Raw genomic sequence first — 15,477 nt, 5'->3', positions numbered from 1 at the left:
ACAACACTTTCAATTCCCTGGAGTTAATAGCTGCCTTTGTTTCTTTGTTTAATTTTCTTAACTGTTTATCATCAATTCACCCTTAAATCTTTTTACAGTTGTTTGATCTCTTTTCAATATGCTCTGATGTATCAGATAGTTTTTTAATTTCATCTCCTTGTGGAAATCTCTCCTGGGTCCTCTTGCCCTGCTTAATCAGGACTTGTTGCCCTCTCACTCTGCTGCAGAGCAGATATCCTGGGAGCCTCCTTCTTCATACCCTGGGGATCCTTTTCACCTCTTTCTGACTTGTTAGATATCCTATTTCCTGGAAGACCACATTTTTCTTATTTTTGATGGAGAGTACTTTTACGTAACGTTTGAAGGATGTGTGTGAAGTAACATTACTATTTTTAGCATCTGAAAATGTTTTTATTTTTGACTTAGTGAGGTGTAGGGTGGTGAGGTATTGCTGGTGAGGTGTAGGGCGGGCCCAGAAACACAGCTTGCACCATAAATACAAACACAAATAAGGGTTAATAGGACTTGTTGGGGACGAACTTCAAGTAGAGAAGTAGCAGTGTTCACCTGGTCCCTGAACTCTCATTATCTCATAGAAAAGTGTCTTAGACAGGACATAGCTAGACTGGACACATATGGGACACCCTATATATTTTTAGGGAAAGCAGGTTCTGGTGTTTATAAGTTGCTATATAATAATAATAATAATAATAATAATAATAAATTTCAGTGATAGGTAACTGTTTTGTTAAAAAGGAGGCGTTCCAAACAGGATGAATCAGCTTCTTGTTAAGTACCGATAGGAAAGAGGAAATGGGTCTCCAGAATTATCAGTTTGCCTCTTGTTGACTGGTGTGGTAGATTTAAGAATAGCCTCATTATCTTTGACACCCCTGCCCTTCAATCTTGGCTGTCTTGTTACTTCTTTCACCAAAAAGATATGGTGGAAGCGACACTATGCCAGTTTTGGCCTCTGGCTTTTAAGAATCCTGGCAACTTTGGTCTCTTGGAGCCCTGGTCCACCACCTAAGAAGTCTGACTATCTTTCTGGAGACACCATGTTAAAAAGGCCCTATAGTGGAAGAACAAAGATGTCCTTCAATAGGTGAATAGATAAACCGTGGTGCACCCATACAACGACTATTATTCAGCAATAAAAGGAAGTGAGCTATTACGCCATGAAGAGACATAGAGGAAGCTTAAGTGCATATTGTTAAGTAAAAGAAGCCAATCTGAAAAGCCTGCATACTGTGTGATTCCAACTATGTGACATTCTGGAAAAGGCAAAACATGGAGACAATAAAAAAATCAGTGGTTTCCGGGGGTTAAGAGGAGGGAGGCGGGTATTAACAGGTGGAGTACAGGGGCTTTTTAGGGCAGTGAAACTAATCTGTACAATACTGTAATGGTGGATATATGTCATTATGCATTTGTCAAAACGCATAGAATGCACAACACAAAGAGTAAACCCTAATGTAAACTATAGACTTTGGTCAAGAATAACGTATCAATGTTGGCTCTTCATTTATAACAAATCTACCACACTCATGTGAGATGTTAATAATAGGGGGAATTGAGGAGATGAGGGATTATTTGGGAACTCTCAGTACTTTCTGCTCATTTTTTCTGTAAAGTTAAAACTGCTCAAAAATTAAAGTTTATTAAAAAAAAACAAACCCTACCTGGAAAGGAAAAGAGATCCAGCTAAACCCAACCTTCTGGTCACCACTTGTCAGGCACCCACTTCGTGTGAGTGAAGCCATCTTGGACCCTCCAGCCCAGCGCTAAGTGAATACTGTCGTGTCCATGGTCAATATTACATGGAGAGGAAGAATTGGCCAGCCAAGCTCTGCCTGAATTCCTGACCTCCCAAACTGTGAGGTATAAAAATGCCTTGTTTTAAGCCACTAAACTTTGGAGTACTTTTTACACAACAATCGATGTGAGAACAGATGCTTATAGAATTCTGGGTTAATATCGTTTTCCCTCAGAAGTTTGAAGGAATCAATCCATTGGATCCTGACCTACCTATGTTGTTGTCTGAAGCCATTCTGTGCCTCAATCCTTTGAGAACCTGAGTAGCATCTGTTCCAAGTGTTCTGAAGTGTCATGATGACAGGCTTGGTGTGGTTCTATTTCCATTCAGTGTTAGACACACTTTCAACCTGGAAATTCATGTCACTCAGTTCTGAGAGGTGTTCTTGAATTATTCCATTGATGATTTCTTCCTTTCTTAGAACTCCTATTATTTGGATACTGGGTCACCTAGACTCGTCCTCTAATTTTCCTAGTTTTTCTATCTTAGTTTCCATCTCTTTGTCTTTCGCTTTATTTTCTGGATGATATCCTCAACATGATTTTTCAATACATCCATGAAATTCATCTTATGTCATTAGTATAATCTCCCAATGATCATTTTTGGTCTCTGAATATTTCTTTAATTTTAGTATAATGTTTTAATTTCATGAATGTAATATCTCTTCTTATTTTTTTGAAGATACCATTTTAATTATTTTTATAAGTAGGATACTAATTAAAGTTAAAAAAGATTTCCCCTTGGAGCACTGTCTCTGTTACCTTGAAGTTGTTTTTCTCTTTGTTTTTTGTGCTGTTTTTCACATTCGAGGTTGGTCTCAGATATCTGATGATCTTGGGTTGTTGGCTTATGTGTAAAAGTGGAAACTAGCTGAAAACTCAAAAGCTGATTGGAAAGTGGGCCTGCTGGGTGTGGCTTGTTGTCTACGGCCCTTACTAGAGGGTGGACTGGCTGGGCCTTTCTCAGGGAACCCCTGCTGTCCGAGTCTTTGGGCCTTTCCTCTTAGGATGTGCAGATTCCCCAGAGAAGGGTCTTCTAGTGTCCAGCTGGGTTGCCAGTCCTCTGGGTCCAGGGGTGGGTAGACTTCAGGTTCAGCATGCTTGTGCTTCAGCACAGTGCTCCTACCTCCCCTTGTCTGCTGTCTTCCAATCCAGAAGCTCTTGATTTTAGCATCTCCAGAGAAGAAACCCTAGTCTTATATCAGAATAAGGGAGGGGAAGAGATCCGAGGATCTAACTACTTCAACAATCTTTCAACCAAGACTTGTTTTTAGCCTCACTTTCATTTCTAGAGCTACCATATGGAGCCAGTTCCCAAGGCCTCTGGGGTTCTGTGGTGTAGACTGGGCTGCTTCTCAGCTGTCCCTCCTCCTAGTTTAGGACGCAACTTTCTTGAATCGACTAAGTCAGTTACCACTTGTCCTTCTGCTTTCTGGCTTCCAACATTTTGTGGCTGTTGGGTCTTCCTGTTCTCTTTGTCCTTGTGGACAAATTCGTTTACTGTCATTTTAGTGGGGTTTCTCAAGGAAGAGAAGTAAATGCTTTGTTCAACCTGCTATCTTACCCAGAAGCCTGAAATGAATACTTTATACACTGCATCATCTACGCCCTCTGCCATGACTATTTTATTATATTTTGAAAAAACAGATGGGAAATGGACATTAGATCTGAGTTCAATACTAAAATAATTTCACAGTCAATAAAGAGGGGTTATTTTCCTTTGGGAAAGTAATGATTACCAATATTTAGCCAGAAAGGTATTTTTGATAACTCTAAAAATGGAATTTATGTACTGAAATATTGTTTTGTTCTTGACCTGCTCATAGAGAGTAAACAGTGTGGATATTAATATTATAGATACAGTTAGTCACACGTTACAGAGAGAACATAGAAATCTTTATCAATAGGCAAATAGCTCCATTACTATTTCTAACCAGAAATAGCATCTAGAATTTTGGGATTAAGGTTTTGTAATACTAAACACTAGAAACTATTTCACCTAAAAAGTTACTATTTTCTTTCATCCCCATTCTCAATACATAACCTCTCTTATAAATCTTAGGAACTGAATTTCTCATGCAGTGCTCAGGAATTCTGAGAAGATAGAGGGATCAGTACAATATGTTGAGAAGCTTGTAATACAATATTTGAGATGCCTATAAATGGAGAAGATTGCTTAATAGAAAGTTATTTACATACAGGGTCAGTGAAACTTGAATTAATAGGCTAAACCGAGGATACCATGCATAGTAAGGTTAACGGTGATCACCATTCTGGTTTCAAATTCCCCTCTTCTCACTCCCCTCTCCCTACTTGGACTCCAGTTTCCTGTATGATCTTTTTTTTTTTTTTTTTTTGCGGTACGCGGGCCTCTCACTGCTACGGGCCCAGCCGCTCCGCGGCATGTGGGATCTTCCCGGACCGGGGCACGTACCCGCGTCCCCTGCATCGGCAGGTGGACTGTCAACCACTGCGCCACCAGGGAAGCCCTCCTATATGATCTTTATTTCTCTTTTTCCTCTGTTGTGCATCAAAACCCAGTCCAACGGGTTAGTAGAAGAGGTAATAACTTCAGTCCTGTAGTTTGAGGGGTGCAGAGAAGGAGTGTTTGAAAGTTCTCTTCCTCACACATTCCCCAGTGTCTAAGGTAGGGGTGCCCTCAGCATTGAGAGTAGGCTTGGAGGTTCACCATATTAAGTTCCCAGTTTTATCAGCTACATCTATTGTAGGGCCTGGGAAGTATAGCCCTTCCACTGAGGACACACTAGTCATATTTTGATTTCTAATACCAAAATTCAAAACAGATAAATCTCAGAATGTCTACTAGTTGCTTTCCCCAACATGGGCTCAGGTAACACAAAAATCACTTTCTCTGAGAGCCTTCTAATGACCCCCCCACCTCATTTCGCTATGGCTGAAAGAAAAACAAAACAAAAGAAAGAGTAAAATTAAGAACAAGACTCAAGAATAATGCAGACAAATTAAAAGGGTTGTTTTAAAATTGAAAAAATTATCACTTCCTATGTTGATTCCAAGCAGAACCCACTTGGAGAGAGGCAACAAAACAGTTTCCCAAAGGGCTTAGCATATCAGAGGGTTTTTGGGATAAACCGAGTGAAATATTATTCAAGCAGCAGTGATGTATCAGGTCCTGTTTCTGAGTCTATTTCTGACTGTCTTTAGCAGCACAGCTAGTTTGGGTATAAATTCTGAGACCCTGTGAAGCTGAATGGGGATAAGTCACACAAAAAAGACTGGGGCTTGGAAGGTGAGTGAGAGAGAAATGGTAACATTTGATGTGAACGGTTAGGACAGGGGAGTGGATTGGGATAAAGTTGGATAATTTAGAGACTAGACAGGCTTTATTCAGGGACCTCTACTGCTAGGAAGTTTTAAGACAAGGGTAGATAATTTGCTTTCCGATGTGGATGGAGATCAGGCCAGCATGGGGCCAGGGAGATGGATTAAAGAACTTTTAAAATTCCTTCTAGCTCTTTGATACTAGCCACGTCCCAGAGCCCTGTGTAGCCCCTAATTCACTGCATCACAGGAGAACCAAGATTTCAGCCTCAGAGAGAGATAAACATGCAGAATATGACTCGTTGTGTATTCAAAGAGCCTGGCAATGGGCTAATTATGCAGGGGGGCTTGCAGGGTGAGGATGACTGCAGAGGAGGTCCCAGGAGTTCAGACATGAAAAGATTAGCAAGACAGCATGATAGATTTTTGAATTTGGAGCAGCAAAATAGTAGAGGGAAATAGACTTCAGGGGCATCGTGTTCAATAATTCATAAGCTGCTATACTCACACAAGGCTTCTTACCTGTTAACTTTCCACTAAGATTCCTTCCTCTGCCCTTCTCTGAGCTTGTGGCATTATAACTCTCTCCATCCTGGCTTTTGCCAGCCTCAGATTTGATTCTAGGCCACTGTATCAGGGTAAACTTTAAACTGTGATAAAACGGAGGGATTTAAGCCTGTGGATGCTTATAAATCTGAAAAGATCATTTGTGGCATAGAAGATTGTTTTAGTAATCTCAGCAGTATTTCTCAAAGGATGCTCTGTGCAACACTAGTTTCTTGAGACATATTTTTCTCATAAACCACACACACATTCTACATGGTTCTGTGGTCAGATTAGTTTAAGAAATGTTTCATATTATACCTTGGAGCTATATACAAAACTTTTGGGGCTTATTGAAGGCTCTGATAAGCCTTACACTGAATAAACCTGTTTCCCTTTATTTAAACCAGCATTTCCAAAACTTATTTGACCTAGGAATCTTTTTAAAAAGTGTGCATAATACCTTTTAACATCTTGTGGAACTAGCGTTTCACAGAAACAGTTTTTGAAGAATACTGATGAACTATCTCTGTGATCTATATTTGAGCTTTATGAGATGGCCTAAAATCTCAAGTTCAGTTGGTTACAAGAATTCTACTAGAAAAATTTGGAGGTTGTACATTTACTTTGATCAATCTAGACTGCTGTAAAATTATATCATTCTGGACAAAAAATCACATCAATGCTTAATTTATCTATTATTGACCAAATAGCAGATCTCTCCTTTGTTTTACTCTTTCTACCTGACTACTGAATTGATAATTTTACTTTAAACTTATTTTCTCCAATTTGTTGACAGTGTATTTACTTTAACATTACGATGAATTTTGCTAATTTCTTCTAGCACATTTATTATCGAACCCACTTAGAAGTCCAAGGGCTTAAGTTACACTGATTTATTTTTATATGCGTCCCGTTATGCAGCTGGTGATCAAATTCATGCTGTTTATACTCCTCCTCCCATGTTCCTGGTGTTTTCCCTGAAATGTTAATTCCTGCAAATCTGATTTGATTTAGGCAATCTGAGTAAATGCAAGGGAAGGATGTTTGTAGATCATACCACACTCTGCAAATATAAAGTGATGTCATTATAAACTTAGTGATTCTTTTATTGAGTACCTACTATGGTGCCACACTCTGTGCCAGGGGCTAGGGCCCCAGAGCGAAGTCAAGCCGAATTCTGGCACTCGAGATGCTCAGAGTCTGGTATGGGGTGGGTGGAGTGGGGAGACAGTGAGTAAACAGTCATGACAAGTGAGATGACATTGGTATTGAAGGGGCAAAATAGGAGCTCAGGAGAGAATCGTATAGTCAGATGGGGGTTAGTGTGGAGAGGCCGTCAAAAGGAACTGACCCCTGACTGGTGGTTGTTGAAGCATGAACGGGGGTAGCTAGATAAGACAAAGCTGAGGTTCAATACCTGTGAAAAATGCTCAAACTCACTAGTAATCAAGAGGTTACACATTAGAAGAGCAATAAAATATTTTTTGTTAGATCGGAAAAAAATTAAGAAGATATTTGTCAATATCCGGTATTGACAAAGGTGTGGGGAAACAAGTATTCTTTTTTTTTTTTTTTTTTTTTTTTGCGGTACGCGGGCGTCTCACTGCTGTGGCCTCTCCCGTTGCGGAGCACAGGCTCCGGACGCGCAGGCTCAGTGGCCATGGCCCACGGGCCCAGCCGCTCCGCGGCATGTGGGATCCTCCCGGACCGGGGCACGAACCCGTGTCCCCTGCACCAGCAGGTGGACTCCCAACCACTGTGCCACCAGGGAAGCCCGAAACAAGTATTCTTATACAATATTTGTGGGACTGTAAATTGGTGTAGCCATTTTGGAAGGATTATAAAAAATTAAAAATGTATACATTCTGATCCAGTAATTTTTTTCTAAAGACATCCTTACATGTAGTCATAAAGAGAACCATAGAATGTTCATTACAGCATTATTGGAATTAATGAGAACTTGGAATTAAGTTGACTGTCCATCAGTAGGAGAATAAAACAACCATACTATGAAATACCATTCTGCACAAGAATGGAAAGTGTTTCAAGAAGTATTGTTAAAGCATTAATTTATAGTATGTTATGCATAGTATGATGTCATTTACGGGAAAACCCCAACAAAGCATTTATTTCTTTATGTACAAATACATAGAAAGGGTCTGTAAGAAACCACACTAAATTGATAACAGGACTTTCTTCTGAGAAAGGGAATGAAATTGGGAGAGGGCTTTGGCTTTTTACATTATATAGCTCAGTATTTTTTGTAAAATAAAAATGTATTCATGATTTGAATAAATTAAAAAATAAAATTAAAAACTAAGTAGGGTCAAAAAAAAGAACCCCAAAAAACTAAGTAGGGTCAAAGGGGACATCACCGCAGTGGAGAGATTTGTCAGTACACAGCAGAAAGAGTTCTGGGCTAGCAGTCGGGGTCTCCAGGTGGTCCTTCCTGCCCCAGGCAGCCTTCCTGTGCCTGCATTCCATTCCTTCTTGCCTTGTCTAAGACCTGTTCCTTCCTTTGTCCGCCTTTCTCCCTCTTTTGGCTCTTCCTAACTCCACAAGCATGCTGCAGGATTTCTCATCTAACAATGTCTCCCTCATCTTTTATTCCCCATCGGCTATCACCTCACTTCTCTGCTCCCTTTGATAGTAAAACTCTATGAGTTGTGTATGCTCACCTGCATTTACTTCATCACCTCCTGAACCTATTCTCTCCAATCAGACTTCCATCTCCGCCCCACTGAAACGTTTCTGGTCAAAGTGTCCCATTGCCTGGACACCCAGTGGTCCTTCTCAGTTCTCATCTTCCTCTTCCTCAGGCACCATCTGGCTGATGGGCACTTCTCCTTTGGAAACACTTTCTTCACTTGGCCTCCAGGACACTAAATGCTTCTAGTTTTCTTTCCCCTTTGAGGGCCGTTCCTTCTCTTCCTTAACCTCTACGTGTTGACATCCCCCAACCACTCTCCTCAGCCACATCTCTTTTCTACACTCACTCCCTGTAACAGAAATTCTCAATTTTTTTCTCTCAGGACCACTTTATGTTTTTAAAATTATTGAAGAAACCGGAGAGCTTTTGTTTATGTGAGTTATAGCTGCCAATATTTATATACTGGAACTTAAAACTTAGAAATTTGAAAGATCATTTAATTATTAATCACTTAATAATAATAAGCCCATTACATGTTAACATAAATGAAATATTTGTTTTCTGAAAAAAACATATTTTCCAACCTCTCCCCCAATTAGTGAGAAGAAAAGCATCATTTTACCATTTTGCAAATCTCTTCAATGTCTGACTTAATGTCAATAGAAGACAGCTAGGTTCTCACATCAGCTTCTGCATTGTCTGTTGTGATATGTTCTTTTAATGGAATTATATGAAGAAAATCTTGTCTTAAGTATACATTTAGGTTGAAAGTGAATAACATTTTAATATCCTTTTTAGATAACAACCGATAGCCTTCTTTGATTCTACACCAAAACTCAGCAAGCAGTTGTTTCTTAAAGGGTGATTAGTTGCAATATGGAATCTGAAATGGACTTTTTGCATGATGTTGCATTCAAGTGCATTGGTCTAGCTTGTACTTTGAATGGATCTTTCACCCAGGCATGATTTCATATATCACAAACTTGTCATTTAGAAAATATTGGTTTACTGAGTTATGCAGATATTCCAAATGTTGATGCATCTTATGATACAATATTGAAAAATCATACTTGTTGCAAGCACCACGTATCTCATTAGAAAGGACTTGGAGTATTAGGAAGCTGTCAAGTTTATAGTAGAAGATACAACTTTTCAAAAATTCTAAATTTTCTCTGAAAGCTCAAATTTTATGATGGGTAATCAATACTGTCAGTTGTTTTCCTTGAAGTGACAAGCTCATTGCATTCATTTTAGATACAATACCTGCCATATATCCAAGTCTAAATAACTATAACGTGTTTTCCAGTCTTTTTCGGTAAGAAAGGTGTTCCATGAAAAACTGACTAATTCAGTTCTTAACTCTCTCACACAAGTGCTTTTCCTTAGAATAACCATCATATTTTGTTATGCAGCAGAAGTGCCCTATGCATACTTCCCATTTCATCAGATGAAATCATTAAAAATCATGTACTTACTTTAATAAAATTAATAATTTTTTTCTTACCTTATAGGTGACATCTTCAAGGGAAGATATCCCCTCTTTTTTAATCCAGGAGGTGTGGAGGTGAAGACCACAGTGACTACTAATATAGTTTGGTGCTACTTCTTTGATTCATGCTCAGATGTCAGCAGTTTTTTACCCACCATTGCTTTTTCACCATCAGTTCAAAGGGCTACACAGTGCAAAAGGCAACTACTGTTTTAGCATTGTTGTGAAATAGATTTATCCTGTGGACCCCCTGAAAACGTCTTAGAGACCCACCCCAGGGGTCCATGGACCACATTTGGAGAATCACTGATGTAGACTATCTCTCACTCCAATCAGCCTCACCCAACCTCAAAGTGACCAACTCTTTGGCTAATTATTTGTTTTGCAAAGTATAATTATAAGATGGCTAATCACTTGCAATTATATCACATGTAAATTTTGAATAATGGTTTTAATAAGGTTATTAAGCCTATTAGTGCTTCGTACTTACATGTCTTTTTTTTTTAAACAGGAAATTAGGTTGGCAAATGTTAGCTGCAAATCCCTTCTCTCCAATTTTATGTTTTTAATGCCCCAAGTGACTTGGTTTGGAGTTATACACTGCTTTTCAAAACTGTTCTCTCATATAATGTCTATTGGGTTGGAGAGAATAGATAACCTTTAACACTCAGATTCTAGGACACCTCTCATCAAAGATGTGTGTTTAAATGTCCTTGAATAGCATTACTGTGCCACTTATAACAATGGCTTTGTCTATTTCTTTCTAAGCATTTGCTCTGTTTCTGGCCCCAAATAGCAAATTTAAGTCAGAAGCAGAGGGAGCAAGTTACCCTAGAAAATTCCATCTAGTTTGCACCCACTTATGTTGACCCACTGGTCTCACTCTTAACTCTCTAGCTTGATATGGTAACTTTGGTCATTGTTTTTGGTTCTTTTGGCTTTTGTGACTTTTTAAGGCTAACTGCAGGCTTACTTTATTTTTTTTAAGTTGTGTCTGTTGCCCTGCTCTTACTCCCAGCTTTGAAGAACTTCTCTATCATTTAGCCCCGGCAGGCAGAACTCCACTGTCTGGACCAACTCCTGGCCTCACTTTCAGAAGGGGATTTGGATAACCATAAATTCTCAGGTTAGAGGCGTTGGGTTCAGGTGGTTATTTCTGTTAAGGATTTGGAGTCACCTGTTTCCCTCTCTGGGGGTCGCTTGGAAGAAATAGTATGCATAAAGGATTATAATGGAGAACCGCTTTAACTAATAAGCTGGTCAAACACCTAATGCAGGGCTTATTATGTACGAACTTGACTTCTATTGCACAGTATCCCTGACCCTAGAGAAACATGGTTCCTAGAACATTTCAGGCTCTGACCCATAAACTTAGTCATATCTTTTCTCAAGGCACGGCTAGTTAAGGGTTGGAGAAAGCATATTTGTGGAGAGAAGCAGGAGCATCTCTCTCCAGCAGTTTTCCCTAATGCTTCTAAATCAAGCAGCAGCATAAAGTAGGATGTGGACCTGAACATCATGTTGCCCTACAACAACCAAACCTGAATGTCAGAGAGAACGTCAGAGATCGGCAGGTGCAACTCCACTTCATCATATAAATGAAGTCCAGGGATGCTAAATGTTCCACCTAACAGCCACACAGAACCAGAACCCTTTCACCTGTAGACAGAGACTTCTTCCTACTCTACCACACGGACTCACAGTGCTCTGGAATTTTAGATGTTGCATTTTGTTCTTCCAGTTTCATTGAGATATAACTGACACACATCACCATATAAGTTTAAGGTGTACTGCATATTGATTTGACTTACATCCATCATGAAATGATTATCATAATAAGTTCAATGAACAGCCATCATCTCTTATAGATACAGCATAAAAAATTATTTTCCTTGTGATGAGAATTCTTAGGGTTTATTCTCTTAACAATTGTCATATATAATGTGTAGTAGTGTTAATTATTTTATCATTTCGTACATTACATCCCTAGTACTCATTTATCTTATAACTATAAGTTTGTACCTTTGTACCTTTTGATTGTCTTCATCCAATTCCCCCTCCCCCTCCCCTCTGGTAACCACAAATCTGATCTTTTTCTATGAGTTTGTTTGTTTGTTTTTGAGGTATAATTGACCTATCACACTCTGTTGGTTCCTGATACACAACATAGTGATTCGATATTTTTATGCATTTCAAAATGATCACCATGATAAGTCTAGTTACCATCTATCGCCATACAAAGATGTTACATAGTTATTGACTATATTTCCCACACTGTACACTTCACTCCTGAGACTCATTTATTTTGCAGCTGGAAGTCTGTACCTCTTAATCTCCCTTATCTATTTATGTATTGCTTTTAAGCAAGAAGTTCATCCTTCCTGAAATTTTGGTATTGTTTTTTATCCTTCTACATGGGTTACTGGGCCTTGGTTTCTTTAACCTAAATAGCATTTTCCTGTTACATTAATTGCTTTTGAAAGTGATCTGAACACAAATAACTATTTTTAATCTTTAAAAAAATACTTTTTTCTTCTCACTTATTGTTAGAGTTCTTCCTATTGTCAGGGTCCCAGCCCCCAAGCTGCCAACCTCACAGAGGGCTTTTTGCTTTTGCCTTTGAACTACTCAATTTCTTCCAGAAAACACACGGTTTTAAGGGATATAACTTTTTGAATTTTCTGAAGCCCGAGAGTCAAGAGAACAGATTTCATTAATGTTGACTCAACTGAAGGATGTAAAGATTTGTAACACTAAGCGGTTATGTTTGTCTTTTAATACATGCATGTAATTTCAATTAGAGTTATATTCATCTCATACAGGAGATACTAAATTTTGAGGGGGTGGAGGGCATAATGGAAGAAGGAAAGGAAAGCAACCATCTTCTCTTCCAAACTTTTGCTTTCAAAGGTACATTTCCAAAGAACATTGTTAATACACAAAGCATGAGGCTGATCACAGATAATAGGAGGCACTTTCTAGAGATCCAGTCGAATAGAGAAATCCATAAATTCTATCCCATGTTGATAAGCATTTGGACTCAAAGGGACATTTGCTCAAAATGCCTATGGCAGCTGCCACCTCTCTCACAAACACTGCCTCTAGGTCAATGTTCTATTTATTCTCCTGATTCCACCAGAAGAGGACCCCCATCCTATGCCGATCTCTCTTTAGTAATTGTTACACACTTGATAACTCTTCGTTCTTTTAAGAAGACTGGACTAGCACAGGTTATCTGCAGGTGTAATTTACATGAGAGTATATGAGAGTTTAATAGGAGCTACTGCTACAAGGGACATACCAGATGGTGACACACAGGGACTGTCATGCTGCTGTGTTTTTGCTTAATGGGGGATCCATTGCAACTCTGATTCCAGACAGAGAATTTCCTTTTTTATCAAAGGGAGTTAAATATATTCTTCTCCATTCCAGCTAAACGGCAGAGAACACAGGCACAGTACACAGAAACAGGTGGCAAAAGAGCACTAAGAGAGAGATAACTAGAAAACTTGGGCCACAAAAGCATAGAGAAAAAACCCCTGCAGGGCAGGTGGCCAACCAGCTGAGGTGCGCATCTCCTTAGAAATACAGCTGGTAAGGATAATGCTTAGAGTCAACACTGAGCAAGTTGCATGAGCAGACTGTTTTGTAAATAGCAGTACAGAGCCTAATACAAGAAGGCGCTATGTCAGCACAGACTAGCTCACGATAGAGACGATTTTCACATAAGCTGCACCTAGACGGTTCCCTCCTTCGTGCCGTGTGGTCAGAATCTCTCTGCATAGCCCTCATAAGAATTATAAACCATTTGTGTCTGATGACTTACAACTTTTCCTATTCATAGCCCTCATAAGAATTATAAACCATTTGTGTCGGATGACTTACAACTTTTCCTCTCCCTTTTCCCCCGCTGCCTCTCTCCTAAGGAAGATCTATCTGCCTGCTGGGCTCTCATAGGATGATGGCTGGAAACTGCAATAGGATTGGCGAGCTAGCAGGATTTCACATTGATAACGGAGGAACCCCCTGGTCTGAGGACAGAATAGAGGCAGAAAAGAAAGAGGGACACTGGCTCCCGCTCCCACCGCCCAACAAAAACTGAAAACAACTGAACAGAGTCTGCTTGGGAGCAGGCGCTAAGTTTGGGTAGAGGTTTTAGGAAAATTAGATTTAGGACATGTGGGGCAACTATTGGTGGGTATGAGCTGTAAGTGGAAAAAGATGAGGAAACAAGTTTTCATCATTTTAGCTGCACACGGGAATGGATTCCCCTTTCATTCTTTGAGTGTCTCCAGTGAAGGTTTAAACTATTTAACAATTAATTTTAAACATCAGACTAGTATTTCTTCAATGGCAACTTCATGAGGCTTTAGGTCAAAGGGTGGGGTTCATATGTAAATTTAAGCTTCCATTAAAAGTATGGTAAACTGTGTCCATTTCTCAGTCATAACTAATTCTTTTTGTTTGTCATAAAGGCCTGGATTTAGAGAAATTTCCAAGTACTTTTATACATAGATAGCTGGATTGCGTGGAGGGTACTTAAATAATATTTTCTCAGTTTTGATGTTGACAGTGGGGAGATAAACAAGACTGTTGTCCTCAATGCTGCTTTAGGCAGGCTATCTCTGGACGTGTTCCAGGTGACAAAGACCACCTTTGGTCTTTGTCAGGGGCCTCAGACCACTGGGAGTATGGGGGCCCTAGGAAGGGACAATGGGCACATGATCAACGTCTGAAACAATGCATGCCACCTCTTCACGTGGGGAGGGCATCTTTGGTTCTTGGTCATTTCCTCATCCTAGAGCTACACTCTCAAACACAGGGACAATGGCTAAAGGGGGTCGCGTTCCCACAGGTAGAATAAAAACAGCACATAAAAGTTGGAAGTTGTGAGCTAGGAGTGCCTTGGTTCACCAAATTATTCTCTGGTTCCATTATTCACAAGGTTCCATGACGGCGGATCCTACCACTTCTTATTCACCTGTGGCCTTGGTCAAGTTTCTTAGCCTATCAACTTAGCCCTTAGATTCCTCAACTTTGAAATGCAGAAAATAATACCACCCACCTCACAAAGAGATGAAATGAGAAAACCTCTAAATAACACTCAGTACTGTGCTTGGTATATAGGGAATGCCTATGAAGGTTACTTCCTACTATCTCTATTAATCATACTGTAAGTATTGTTACACTTAATGGCAAGGACTGACCTAATTTTCTTTACATGATTAAATGTGAAAATCTACACCTAAACTTGAAGACACATTTCTTTTACTTTCCCTTATACTCACGAATATAATGGAAATTATGATTTCTATATAAATGAGTGCCATTTCCTGAAGTTTGGTTACCTTTTCCAGCTTTTTCTCTACCTTTTTCATTGTCCCCATCTCCTAAATCCTTTCAGGTTTGAGCCCCTTGCCAAACACCCCAAAAGGAGGTGGCTGTTGACCATTTCCATGAATTCTTCTTCCATTATTGACCCCTGTAGCTCTGTGTTGACAGTTGTCTTTTGGCACATTTAACCCGTATTAACAATGTTTGCACATTTCTCTCATCTGCCCTCCTTGATTATAGTTGACTGCAGAGGCAGGATGAGCCTTATTTATCTTTGAAATAGCTACGGCATCTGTGCCTTATTAGGTAGTAAGTATTTAATAAGTATTTTTAAAATGAGTGA

General features: G+C 39.5%; 1 protein-coding gene across 6 annotated transcripts in view; it reads right to left on the bottom strand.

Moving 5' to 3' along the window:
• Positions 1–15,477, bottom strand: part of AOAH (acyloxyacyl hydrolase) — a 171,229-nt gene that overhangs the window by 56,685 nt on the left and 99,067 nt on the right. The gene's annotated exons all lie outside the window — the stretch shown is intronic.

The sequence above is a fragment of the Orcinus orca genome, chromosome 9, assembly GCF_937001465.1.
Source record: "Orcinus orca chromosome 9, mOrcOrc1.1, whole genome shotgun sequence".
Classification (NCBI taxonomy): domain Eukaryota; kingdom Metazoa; phylum Chordata; class Mammalia; order Artiodactyla; family Delphinidae; genus Orcinus; species Orcinus orca.
The sequence above is the reverse complement of the archived record's forward strand: the minus strand, read 5'-3'. Positions and strand labels throughout refer to the sequence as shown.